Here is a 14,840-nt window from a genome sequence, read left to right on the forward strand (position 1 = left end):
TCCGGGAGATCTTCTGAACACTCCTGCCTCTGGAGCAAGTTATTAGTTAGACTGAATTTAGAGTGCCAATCACCGGTTGGTGTATTGTGAGCCGTTTTGGACCCCGTTTCTAAGAGAGAATGTGCTGGCACTGGAAAGGATGTACACGAGAACAGCTACCAGGAGCCACAGGTGAGAGGTGAGTGCCAGGTGGGGACCAAAGGTGGGCTAACCACCCTGAAAAGGACGCGACATGTTCCCCCACCGGAGGTGCTACCCCCTCCCTGACACCCACGATAGAGTGGATGTGGAGAGGATATTTCTTGTGGTCAGGGAGTCTGGGCCCAGCTGGTAGACCCTCAGGACAGAAGGACGAAACTTTAGTACGGAGATTAGCCAGAGGATGGTGACTCTGTGGAGGCTAAGTCATTGGGTATATTTTAAAGTGGAGTTTGATGGATTCACAATTAGTAAGGGGCGTCTAAGGTTTCAGTGAGAAGACAGAAGACGGGGTTGAGCGGGATAATAAATCAGCCTAGATGGAATGGCAGAGTAGACTCGATGGGCTGAATGGACTAATTGTGGTCCTATATCTTCCAGTTAACTCAGTGGGTCAGTCGGCGTCTGTGGAGGCAGAGGGATGAGATCCAGACCCGCTTCTGCGTTCAGGATACTCGTTCGGTGTGGCTCGGTGGAAGTGTTTCAGCTGCTGGCCACACCTGGAGATGTGCGTTGACTTCACGGAAAGACACAGATGACCCTGCCACCAGTGGTGGAGAACTTGTTTCGTGCCTCCGTGGGATTGTTGTCGGCAGTCGGTGTGCTTGGCTTGAGGGAGGGCAACAAGCAAGGTAGGTAGTGCAAGAGGCACAGTGCTGTGTGAGGTACAGATATCAAGCAAGCATGATGACCCAGGTCTCCTCTCTAACTGTAAATGCTTGTCTGAGGTCAACCGTCCAATAAAATCACATCTTAAAAAAGGTGCTGTTCATTCAGGATCCTCACTGCCCAGGACACAGCCTCTTCTCATCACTATCATCAGGGAGGAGGTACAGGAGCCTGAAGACCCCTCTTCTCATCACTATCATCAGGGAGGAGGGACAGGGGCCTGAAGACCCCTCTTCTCATCACTACCATCAGGGAGGAGGGACAGGAGCCTGAAGACCCCTCTTCTCATCACTATCATCAGGGAGGAGGTACAGGAGCCTGAAGACCCCTTTTCTCATCACTACCATTGGGGAGGAGGGACAGGGGCCTGAAGACCCCTCTTCTCATCACTACCATCAGGGAGGAGGGACAGGAGCCTGAAGACCCCTTTTCTCATCACTACCATCAGGGAGGAGGGACAGGGGCCTGAAGACCCCTCTTCTCATCACTATCATCAGGGAGGAGGGACAGGAGCCTGAAGACCCCTTTTCTCATCACTACCATCAGGGAGGAGGGACAGGGGCCTGAAGACCCCTCTTCTCATCACTACCATCAGGGAGGAGGTTTGGTAGCCTGAAAATATACCCTCAATGTGGTAAGAAAGTCTTCTGCCCCTCTGCCATCAGATTCCTGAACGGGTCATGAACCCATGAAGACGACCTCGCTAATTTGCTCTCTTTTTCCTCTATCTGCCTGCCTGCCTGTATGTCTGGAGTAACGCACACAAAATGCTGGAGGAACTCTGCAGGTCAGGCAGCATCTGTCGAAATGTTGACGTTTCGGACCGAGACCCTTCTTCAGGACTGGAAAGGACAGGGGGAGACAGCAGAATGAAAATGTGGGGGTGGGGGGAGAAGGAGGCTTAGCTAGAAGGCGACAGGTGAGGGTAGGTGGGAAGGAAAGGTAAAGGACTGGAGAGGAGGGAATCTGATAGTCAAGTCAAGTCAGATTTATTTATATAGCACATTTAAAAACAACTCACATTGACCAAAGTGCTGTACAGATCAGAGCAAAGTAGACGAGAAGGGACCCTGGGAGAAAGTGAAGGAGGAGGGGACCCAGGGGAAGGTGATAGGCAGGTGAGAAGAGGTAAGGAGCCTGTGTGGGGATAGAAGAAGAGGGGAGGGAGCGGGAATTGCTTTTTTTTACCGGAAGGAGGTATCTATGTTTACGTTTTCAGAGTGGAGGTTATAGGTGTTGCTGCTCCATCCCGAGAGAGGCCTCATTGTGGTACAAGAGGAGGCCATGGTCCAACATATCAGAACGGGAATGGGAATAAAAATGTTTAGTAACTATATAACCATGTAACAATTACAGCACGGAAACAGGCCATCTCGGCCCTTCTAGTCCGTGCCGAATTCTTACTCTCACCTGGTCCCACCGACCTACACTCGGCCCATAACCCTCCATTCCTTTCCTGTCCATATATCTATCCAATTTAACTTTAAACGACAACATCAAACCTGCCTCAACCACTTCTGCTGGAAGCTCGTTCCACACAGCTACCACTCTCTGAGTGAAGAATTTCCCCTCATGTTACCCCTAAACTTTTGCCCTTTAACTCTCAACTCATGTCCTCTTGTTTGAATCTCCCCCACTCTCAATGGAAAAAGCCTATCCACGTTAACTTTATCTATCCCCCTCATAATTTTAAACACCTCTATCAAGACCCCCCTCAACCTTCTATGTTCCAAAGAATAAAGACCCAACTTGTTCAACCTTTCTCTGTAACTTAGGTGATGAAACCCAGGTAACATTCTAGTAAATCTTCTCTGTACTCTCTCTATTTTGTTGACATCTTTCCTATAATTCGGTGACCAAAACTGTACACAATACTCCAAATTTGGCCTGACCAATGCCTTGTACAATTTCAACATTACATCCCAACTCCTATACTCAATGCTCTGATTTATAAAGGGCAGCATACCAAAAGCTTTCTTCACCACCCTATCCACATGAGATTCCACCTTCAGTGAACTATGCACCATTATTCCTAGATCCTTCTGTTCTACTGCATTCTTCAATGCCCTACCATTTACCATGTATGTCCTATTTTGATTAGTCCTACCAAAATGTAGCACCTTACATTTATCAGCATTAAACTCCATCTGCCATCTTTCAGCCCACTCTGCTAACCAACCTAAATCTCTGTGCAAGCTTTGAAAACCTACTTCATTATCCACACCTCCGCCTATCTTAGTATCATCTGCATATTACTCATCCAATTTACCACCCTATCATCCAGATCATTAATGTATATGACAAATAACATTGGACCCAGTACAGATCCCTGAGGCACACCACTAGTCATCGACCTCCAATCTGACAAACAGTTATCCACCACTACTCCCTGGCGTCTCCCATTCAGCCACTGCTGAATCCATTTTACTACTTCAATATTAATACCTAACGATTGAACCTTCCTAACCAACCTTCCATGTGGGACCTTGTCAAAGGCCTTACTGAAGTCCATATAGACAACATCCACCGCTTTACCCTCGTCAATTTTCCTGGTAACCTCTTCAAAAAATTTAATAAGATTTGTCAAACATGACTTTCCACGCACAAATCCATGTTGACTGTTCCTAATCAGACCCTGTCCATCCAGATAATTATATATACCATCCCTAAGAATACTTTCCATCAATTTACCCACCACTGACGTCAAACTCACAGGCCAATAATTGCTAGGTTTACTTTTAGAACCCTTTTTAAACAATGGAACAACATGAGCAATACGCCAATCCTCCGGCACCATGCCCATTTCTAATGACATTTGAAATATTTCTGTCAGGGCCCCTGCTATTTCCACACTAACTTCCCTCAAGGTCCTAGAGAATATCCTGTCAGGACCGGGAGACTTATCAACTTTTATATTCTTTAAAAGCTCTAGTACATCCTCTTCTTTAATCATCATAGTTTCCATAACTTCCCTAAAGAAATTAAGAAATTGTTCAGAATCTCCTCCATCTCTTTTGGCTCTACACATAGCTCAAAATATAATATACGCGTGTGTGTGTATGTATTTGTCTTTCTATCTACCTATATTTGTAATTGTAAATTGTGGTAATTTTTCATGTTCTGCTGCCTCAAAGCAACACATTTCACGAAACAACACACATCAAATTTGCTGGTGAACGCATTTAATGGTGTTGCTTGAACTTCCAGCATCAGCAGAATTCCTCGTGTTTACATTTGACGAAATCTGCAGTGACGAGAAAACAGTTTTTGATACACACACACATTATTCGGAAGAATGCTGGCTTTTGAGGTTTTGTAGTTTTGAAAATAGAGAAATTTGGATTTTAAAGCGCCAGAGATCAGAATCCCAGAGCGCTGATTCTACACCAGCCTCCAACATTGTTTTCCTGTTTCTATGACGTCCGAGCATGCGATTGGTGGGGTGCAATGTATCAGTTCTCTGGCGACCCTGATTGGCTGAGCGCCTGGTCGGCGGAGGTGAGCTTGGGCCTAGCTCGGATCGACGGCGGAGTGGACCCCGAGCTGGAGTAAGGCTGCGAATGACGGTAGTGGGAAAACCGAGAGGGTGTGCGAGGGAGGGGCTCGATTGTCCGTCCGTCCGTCCCGGTAGAGGCCAAGATCGGGACCGCCATCCACCTGTTGTTCCTCGGTGCCGACGTGTTTTCCGTTGGGGGCCCGGAGAGGGGTTGCAGGAAGACGGGGGTGGGTGCGGGGGAGCCGGGAGGCGAGAGAAGGGGGCGCCGCAGTCTCGGTGTCGATGAGTCGGCGAGCGGGACGATACCCACCCCCGGGGTTGATGACTCCCATGCGAAAGGGAGGGGCGGTGTTGAGGTTTAATTTGAAGATTACGCCCGACCGTTTTGCAGAGTTCGGGCTGCTCACCGCCTCCTTATCCCCGACAGGCGGCGAGCCCATGCCGGCTTCATCCTCGGGCCGAGTCCCGCTGCACGATCCGCAGAGCTCCGGACGCCTTTGCTACCAGGTAGGGTTGCTGGTGCTGGCTCTCGGCGGCTCACACTGATGCCGTGCCCTCCCGCCCCTGTGGCAGCCACCCGCTGAGGAACCCAGTGCTGGAGAGATGGTCTCCACCAGAATAAATAAAAATCCAAAATCAGGTTTATTTACCCACACAATCACCCACCGAAGATGCCAGCCCTTATGGTCGGTAGTTGCTAAGGTTTTCTGTAAAGCCCTCAAATAAAAACACATTAGTCTTTCCCCTGTACTCTGACACCTCCCCTTAGCTGACGATGATGCCTGTATCTCAACCAGAGTCCTGCAATTTCTCCCATAGTTTTCCGTAGTGTCCTTGGATCTACTCACAAAAAGTGAAAATCTGTAGATGCTGGAAATCCAAGCAACACACACAAAATGCTGGAGGAACTCAGCAGGCCGGGCAGCATCTGTGGAGAAGAGTACAGTTGGTGTTTCAGTCCAAGACCCTTCAGGAGGTGACAATATACTCAATCAAGCCCCATAGGTTTATTCACCTTTGTGGCTCTTGGCACAATTGCTACAGCTCAGAGCTTTCCGGAGTTTAATTCCAGTGCCGCCTGTAAGGTGTAGGTACACTCTCTCTGTGACTGCATGGCTTTCCGCTGGGTTTTCCAGTTGCCTCTCAGTTCAAAGCCGTACTGGCTAGTAGATTAATTGGTCATTGTGAATTGTACTGTGAGTAAGCTAGGGTTAAGTGCTAGGCAGGGTGGCTCGTTGGGCTTATTCCCAACTACATCTCTCAATAAATAATGGATTTTAAGAAATCGGCCACCTTTTCCACTGTGATGCGGACTGTCCCATCAAATTACAAAGTCTTCATGGTTATGGTCAACTACTGACCATAAGTCTCCACGGTAAAACAAGAGAAATATTAATCCAGGATCTTTCCCATCTCCTAGAGCAACACACATGCCCACTTTGGTCTTTGAGATCCTATTCTGTCTTTAGTTACTCTTTCTCCCTTAATAAACATCCACATTCTCCCTTGAATGTTCAGTGGACTTGTGGCCTTTACCCTCTAAGATTAAAACCATTAGGTTTCTGTTTCTTTGGTAACCATGTGATTCACAGTTTAATACCAAAACCAGTCCTACAGCACACCAGGTGTGATCTCATCATCTGTGGGGGGGAAATGTAGTATAGAGCTGGTTAAGTTATTGGGTACAATTCAGCAGTCTGGTTAAGTTACTGGATTGCAATGACAATTCTGTGCTACCATGGTGGAATTTACAGCTTCCAGTTTAAGATGGTGCTACTGAAGGCATGTGACTGGTATACTGGTAGTTTGAAAGCAAAGGAATTCGATTAATAACATCACGGGTAACACTTTTTAAAAAGTAACTTGTGGTAAACTTATCACCACAAACAGTGAAGAGGCGAGTGAAGGCGACGCGGATTCACGGCATGTGCCCTGGTGGTGCGTTGCGTAATCGACGCACTTGGAGTTGGAGCGAACGATTCGGAGAGAAGAGACAGTGGAGTCCGGATGTGCGGCCAACTTACCTGGGTATGAGGGTGGACAGCTCTGAGTGCCTTGCCGATTTGGAGAGGTCTTCGGCAGCGAAATCGAGGCCCGGAGCGATTTGCCACTGCAGAGCCCGGGTCTGAGCGTGAGGTGTGATCCGCTGTTTGGACATGTTAAACACCAGCTCCGATAGACTGGGGGGTCCCCTCCCCATGACCGGCTGCCGTGCTTCGTGTTTGTGAACTTTGCAGCAATTTGCCCCCCTAATATTATTAAATTAGATCATGAGGACACTCAATCCTCATTTATTGTCATTTAGAAATGCATGCATGCATTAAGAAATGATACAATGTTCCTCCAGAGTAATATCAGAAAAAAAGGACAAAGCAAAGACTAACACTGACAGAACCACATAATTATAACATATGGTTACAGCAGTGCAAAGCTATACCATAATTTGATAAAGAACAGACCATGGGAACAGTAAAAAAAAAGGTCTCAAAGTTCCGATAGTCCCCGATAGCAGGCGGCAGAACGGAGAAACTCTCTCTGCCGTAAACCTCCAGGCACCGATAACTGTCGATGCATTGGAAGCACCCGACCCCAGCCGACTCTGAGTCCATCCCAAAACTTCAAGCCTCTGACCAGCCCTTCGACACTGAGCACCATCTCTGCCCAGCGCTTCGACTCGGTCCCGACCGCCGAGCAACAAGCAAAGCCGAGGATTTGGGGCCTTCCCCTTCGGAGAATCTGGATCACACAGTAGCAGCGGCAGCGAAAAAGGCATCTCAGAAGTTTCTCCAGATGTTCCTCCGTTCTCTCACGTCTGTCTCCATCAAATCAGGATTGCGCACGGCACCCTACTTGACAGATTACAGATATCATTCACCGGAGTGGCCGCGTAAGCTGCGTCGCGCCGCCATCGTCTCCTCCTGAATACCGAGGCTTTGGGCCTAATCCGGGGATTTGGATCTAAGGACTCAATTTAGTTCGGAATGCTGCTGTTGTTTGCATGATTTGTTTTGTTTTTTCTTTTCTCCACGAGCTTTGAGGTTGGATCTTTATAATTTCATTGGGTTCTTTCAGGTTCCTCGCTTTGCGACTGCCTGTAAACAAACAAATCTCAAGGTTGTATAATTTATAATAAATGTACTTTGAATTGGATACATGAATTTAAACTCCACAGTGGCCACGAACTTTGAATTTGGGTGATTTAATCTAGATTAAAGAGCTAGATTTCCTGAAAAGCGGCATCACAGTTAGATAGGGTCATAAAGAGAGCTTTTGGCACATTGGCCTCCGTAGGGTTTAGGAGCAGAATTAGGCCATTCGGCCTGTCGAGTCTGCTCTGCCATTTCATCATGGCCAATCCATTTCCCCTCTCAGCCCCAACCTCCTGCCTTCCCTCCATATCCCTTCATGCCCTGACTAATTGAGAATCTATCAGCCTCTGCCTTAAACGTATCCAGTGACTTGTCTTCCACAGCTGCTTGTGCTATCGAATTCCACAGATTCACTGCAGTTTGGCTAAAAAAAATCCTCGTCGGCTCCATTCTAAATGGACGCCCCTCTATTCTGACACCGTGTCCTCTGGTCATAGACTCTCTCACCATAGGAAACATTCTCTCCACATCCACTTTACCGAGGCCTTTCATCATTCAATAGGGTCATCCCTCATTCTTCTGAATTCCTGTGAGTGGGGGCCCAGAGCCAGCAAACACTCCCCATGTGGCAAAAGCACTTCAATCATTCTCGTTAATCTCCTCTGAACCCTCTCCAATGTCAGCACATCCTTTCTTACATAAAGGGCCCAAAACTGCTCACGTTACTCCAGGTGAGGCCTTACAAAGCCTCAACATTACATCCTTGCTTATATATTCTAGTTCTCTCAAAATGAATGCTTACATTAATTTGCTGAGGCTTTATAAGGCACTGGTGAGACCTCACCTTGAGTATTGTGAACAGTTTTGGCTCCCTCATCTTAGAAGAGATGTGCTGGCATTGGAGAGGGTCCAGAGGAGGTTCACAAGGATGATTCCAGGAATGAAAGGGTTATCATACGAGGAACGTTTGATGGCTCTGGGTCTGTACTCGCTGGAGTTCAGAAGGATGAGAGGGGATTTCATTGAAACCTTTTGAATGTTGAAAGGCTTAGACAGAGTAGATGTGGAAAGGATGATTCCAATGGTTGGAGTCTAGGAGGGCACAGCCTCAGGATAGATGGGTGCCCTATCAAAACAGAGATGTGGAAAATTTTCTTTAGCCAAAGTTGGTGAATTTGTGGAATTTGTTACCACATGCAGCTTTGGGGTATAGGTCATTGGGTGTACTTAAGGCAGAGATTGATAGGTTCTTGATTGGACATGGCATCGTTATGGGGAGAAGGCCAGGAACTGGGGTTGAGAAGGAGATAGAAAAAAAAATCAGCCATGGTTGAATGGTGGAGCAGACTGGATGGGCCGGATGGTCTAATTCTGCTCCTGTGACTTATGGTCTTGTATCACGTTGGCTTTTCTTATCACCGACTTGACCTTCACATTAACCTTTAGGGAATCCTGCACAAGGACTCCCAAGTTGCTTTGCATCTCCAATTTTTGAATTTTCTCCCCATTTAGCAAATAGTCTACCCTTTTATTTCTTCTACCAAAGTGTGTGACTGTACACTTCCTGACACTGTATTCCATCTGCCACTAGCTCATCCACCTATCTTCGTATTGTCCGCAAACTTGACATGTAACGTAGAAAGAAGCGGTCCCAACACAGACCCCTGTGGAACACCACTAGTTACCAGCAGCCACCAAGAAAAGGCTCCCTTTATTCCCACTCTTTGCTGCCAATCAGCCACTGCTTTATCCATGTGAGATTCTCTCTTGTAATACCATGAACTCTTAACTTGTTAAGCAGCCTTATGTGTGGCACCTTGTCAAAGGCCTTCTGAAAATCCAAGTACACAACATCCACTGATTCTCCTTTGTCTATCCTGCTAAGTATTTCTTTAAAATCAGAGTACCGAGTACAGGAGTTTGGGTGTTATGTTGGTGAGGTCAAATTTGGAGTATTGTGTGCAGTCTGTAAGATTGAAAGAGTAGAGAGAAAATTTACAAAGGTGTTGTGGGGGTAGGAGGATGAGGGGAGATTTGATAGAGGTATACAAAATTAAAAAATTTAAAGAAACACAAAATTATGAGGGTAAATCAATAGGGTAAATGCAAGTAGGCATCTTCCACTGATGTTTGGGTGGGACTAGAACTTGAGGTCATAGGATAAGGGTGAAAGGTGAAAGATTTAAGGGGAAACTTATTTACCCAGAGTGGTGCTAATGTGGAAGGAGTTGTCAGTGGAAGTGGTGGCTGTGGGTTCAGATGCAGTAGTTAAGAGGATGTGGATGGGTGGGCTATAGTCCAGGTGCGTGATGGGATTAGGCAGAATTATAGTTTGGGATGGACTAGATGAGCTGCAGGGTCTGTTTTTGTTCTGTATTGCTCTATGACTCTATTGATAATGGTGATAATGAAACTATGAGATTGCCTAAACCACCTCTGAAATATACCACTCCCTTCCCTCTGTTCTGTGAGCAGGTCCACTGGTGAGGTTGAGACTTAAACAGCCTCCTTGACGAAGGGACAGTAAATCCTGTGAATTAGTATTTATTTAAAATCTCTGCAGTGCTGGCAGGGTTTTGGTGAGATCTGTATTACAACATCTAAGCGTCTGCCCCTGACTTCCTTTGCTCAATAAAATGTGTCATTCTGAGAGTTGTACAGCCCCATGACTCTTCCAAAGACCCATGACTGAGTAAATGTAAACAGTCACACATCGGTGATGCCAGAACCAGCTGAGCATAACAGAAAGCAACATTCCCTCCATATGAAAGGGGGATAGAGGGCAATAGTAATTATGCTCACAAAACCCTTCACCATTGACTCTAGACCTGTGCTCACTGGAGTTTGGAAGAATGAGGAGTGACTTCATTGAAAGGCCTAGATAGAGTAGATGTGGAGAGGATGTTTCCTATAGCTGGGGAGTCTATGACCAGAGGCCTCAGCCTCAGAATAGAGGTGCGTGCATTTTGAACAGAGATGAGGAGGAATTTCTTTCACCAGAGGATGGTGAATCTGTGGAATTCATTGCCACAGGCAGCTGTTAGGGGACAAATCAATGGGTATATTTAAAGCAGAGGTTGGTAGGTTCTTGATTAGCCAGGGCATGAAAGGTTATAGGGAGAGGGCAAGAGAATGGGGATAAATCAGCCAGGTAGAGCAGACTTGATGGGCCGAAAGGCTTAACTCTGCTCCAATGTCTTATGGTGATTTATTTAATATAATTCTGCAGTTGCTAACTGGGATTTGAACAAGTCTCTCCATTATACAGGACAACAAAAATTTTGCTACCTGAATCGCTTTGGGTGGATCTTAGGGATTTTGGGCTGCTGATCATGAGAATCCATAAAATTTCCCTATCACACATCACCTTTATTTGTTACTTCAATTCATAATTCAAGGCTATTAAAATGTTGTCCACAATGTAAGCTGGTAAGTTTTCCATCTTGTCCAGGCATGCTCTTGCAGTGCGGGTATGTTTTAGAAAGGCTATAAATTTCCAATTAGTATTTTGATATTTGAGACTGAGATTTCCCGGAGTAACTGATGCCAAGAATAATAATCAATGCCAGGCAGTTCAAAGAACAGCGGAGGTTCAGCATGTCATTGAAAACCTTGGCAAACCTCTATAGATGCATGGTGAAAAGCGTGCTGACTGGCTGCATCACCGCCCAGAACGGGAACACCAATGCCTCTCAGCAGAAAATCCTACAAAAAGTAGTGGGTTCAGCTCAGTATATCATGGGTAAAACCGTCCCAACCATTGAGCACATCTACATGAAACATTGCCGTACAAAAGCAGCATCCATCATCAAATATTCTCATCATCCGGGCAAAGCTCTTTACTCGCTGCTGCCATCAGGTAGAAGGTACAAGAGCCTCAGGGCTCGCACCACCAGGTTCAGGAACTGTTACTACCCCTCAACCATCAGGCTCTTGAACAAAAGGGGATAACTTCACTCACTTAAGGACTCTGTTGTATTGTTATTTCAAGCTTGTTATTTGTATCTGCATCTACGCAGTTTGCTTATAGTTAACAGTTCCTTATGTTTAGTTTATTGTTCTATAACTTTGCTAAGTATGCCTGCAGAAAAAGAATCTCAGGGTTGTATGTGGTGACATACATGTACTCTGATAAAAAAAATTACTTTGAACTTGGATGTTGTTGAATATTTTCGTGGCTACTACAGAGTACAGAGCACCAAACTATGTGCATTTGGTTGATATCCCTCAATCATACAAAACCATGAACTACAACGTCACCGAAGATTCATTTCCTGCATTCCCATTTAGACTACTCTGCCAGAGACAAGCACGGTGAAAGGTTTCACCAGGACATTATGTTCATGAAGAAATGGTATCAGGGCAACTGGAATCCATCAATTCTGGCTGATTTTTGTTGGACTCGTATTTATGCAAGACGACTCGGGCACTGAGTACAAATGAAAATCATCAACAGAACATTTTCGGAACTGTTGCAAAGCGTCAGCACTGTTGCGCAATTAACATTTTCAATAAAACTTCATTTCATATTTCTCCAAATTCCTACGTGATACAAGTAGTCTGAAATTATATGTGTTCAGTTTCAAGTGGTCTATCATAAACAAAAAAAAATTTAGAGGACACTTTTGGGGAAAAAATTCCAGAATTAATTAGTGCTTTAATTTAATCACTCCATTTGCATACATTGAGGTTTAGTGAAGGCAGGATTGCTGCTGTGGTCAGCAGAATCCTGAAACTTGAAGCTTCTAGTCAGTAATGTTATCTTATTTCCAAGCCTGAAACACGGCAGTGTGAAAGATCTACGGAAGCCAGAGTTAAAATGTTGCGGGAAGTTTTTAAGGAATTAATTCATATAATAATCTGCTGTTAAGAAATGTGTTTGCTATTTATCTCATTTTCTCACTGCAGAAAGACTTGAGCTGGCTGTTTGTTTCTGATTGTACAGATTATTAACTTCTTCGGAAAAAGAAAATGGGAGGGGTTGAAAGGCTAAACATTCCAATATCACAGCCAAGTTCTGGCACTCCCAAGCGAAACCAGCACCTGAACAATAACTGGCACAAGGACAACAATCTCAACCACATGAAGTCAGCACACAAGGCCCATGAACGATGCATCTCTGAGACCTGTCAGATTATGCAAAAGGATGCAAAAATGGTTATGCACTTTACTGCAAGTAATCAGAGCTGGGAAGCAGTTCTGAACACTTCTAATACACTACTACAATCGCAGTGTGACCAAAATTATGCTGGAGCCAAGTTTAGTGAGCCACCATCCCCAAGTGTATTACCCAGACCTCCGAGCCACTGGGTACATCTTCCCCTAGAGCCTTCTGACCACAGTGACATGACCTTCCAGTTGAAGACCTTACTTAAAGTGCAAGCATAGTCTGTAGCTTAAACAGGGCAGGTTCAAACAGAGCTGGAAGCTTTGTTCTGTCATTCAATACAGTTTTCAACCACTGCCTTTAATTACCCATTCGAGGTGCATGTTTGCATCGTGTATACCAGTTCAGCCTTATGTGGTCGGTCTATGTGTGAAATTTGGACTTTTTTTTAAAAAAAAAGTGAAATAGTTTTTTCAATTCGGCCCCCTCTGTCCTGAAGAGGGAATGGATTATAGTTTTGCAGCTGACCAGTTTCCCCTTGGTCTTGATTGGGTCTAAAGTCCAGAGCCAACATTACTGTTGTCAGATCCATAGAAAAGTACAGCACAGAAACATGTGCTAAACTATTTAAACTACCCAGTCCCATCAACCTGCAGCTGGACCATGGCCCTGTTGCCTTCCTTTCCAAATTGCCCAGCACAACTTGTACATGTAACTTGTGGCTCACCTATTTCCATCTGAGTTTTGCTTTGTTTATTGTAGAAGGCAGACCCACAGTGTAGTACTTGTTGCAACCCCTGACCACACTGCCAGCATTACATGCCAGGTATCCGTTTTAATTTTTATTTTTTCTAAAGGAATGCATTTATAATGTTAACTGAGTATATTAAGCAAGCAACCACCCACTTAAAATACCAGTTTAGTTAACAAAAAAAATCTTTTTGACCATTTGTTTCTTGCCATTACTGCAATTAACACAGTGGAGCTTTGTAAAGGTTTGTGAAATAAGATCTTATTTTGCCTCTCCTGAAAATTTGTTCATTTTGAAACAAAACTGAAGCCCAAAGTTGGTTTGAGATTACATCATTCCCAAAAAATGAGTAAAAGGAGTTAATTTTATAATTTATGATCTCCTAAGGATTAGGTACAGATTTTTAAAACCTTGTTTTCACATCTAGATTGAACCACGTAAATAACAGACTTGTAGCATATGTATATTTTAAAACAGGATCTCCCTCCTGTTGGAGAAATTATTTTGATACAATAGTTGTGTAAACAATGCCATCTTTCTTGGCATGTCAAACCTAAGAATATTGTTTTATATAAAAGACAAATGAAAAAAACTTTAACACTGTGAACATGCAGCATACATGTGATAACAGCATTTAACCAAAAGAAATGTCAGCAGTAAAAAGCCAATTTCCTGTTCTAAGCAGTGTCAATGCCAGCTGTACATTTAAAGCACAGAGCTAATCATATTTGAATGTTGTTGTTTGGTAATTCCCCTTACTCAACATTTAGTACATAGAGTATATTTAGTAATATTAATGTCAGAAATTGAACTAATGCCTGCGCTGTTATTAGCACTTGTTTAATGATGTCAGTTCTTTTAAGACGTGGATCAAACCTGAAACTTTCCAACTTACCATATGAAATAAACGATTTGTACACCAGAGGGGTCCAGTCTGAGCTGTGACCAGAACACTTATTTTGCCTAATGTTTGAATTAAGTTTGAGTTAGGTTTGATCCAGTTTTTTGTTTGCAAATTCTCTAATCCACTATTTTATTGGATTGTAATTCAATAGCCATGTCCACTTTCAGCCCAAATTAATTCATGTGTACAAGGTGGCTCTTTAATAGTGCAGCCACATGAATTCTGTAATAACTCTTGCATATTGTCCAGTTACTGTCTTATAACAGGGGCCACAATGTAAGCAATTATATTTTGTAGCTTGCTGTGAAACAGTGCAAGTTGATTTTATTTGAAATCTCTCCCAAGTTAAACTCAATTATGAATTGTTCTTCCATTTCTCAATTACTGTTGAAACTGAATTAGGTAGATGAATTAAGTACATTTAGTGTTGTGTAATCGTATGTAAAATAAAATTTTACCCCCCCCCCCCCCATGGTTTGGTTTATTTTGAGCTACCTGCTTTGTACAATACTGTTCTGGTACCAGATTCACACAAGCACTTTACCAATACCATCAATATTATAACTGCACCAAGAAAACAGGTCTTGCAGATGCTTCATATACAGTAGAGATTTATTTACAAATGA

The sequence above is a fragment of the Mobula hypostoma genome, chromosome 28, assembly GCF_963921235.1.
Source record: "Mobula hypostoma chromosome 28, sMobHyp1.1, whole genome shotgun sequence".
Classification (NCBI taxonomy): Eukaryota; Metazoa; Chordata; class Chondrichthyes; order Myliobatiformes; family Myliobatidae; genus Mobula; species Mobula hypostoma.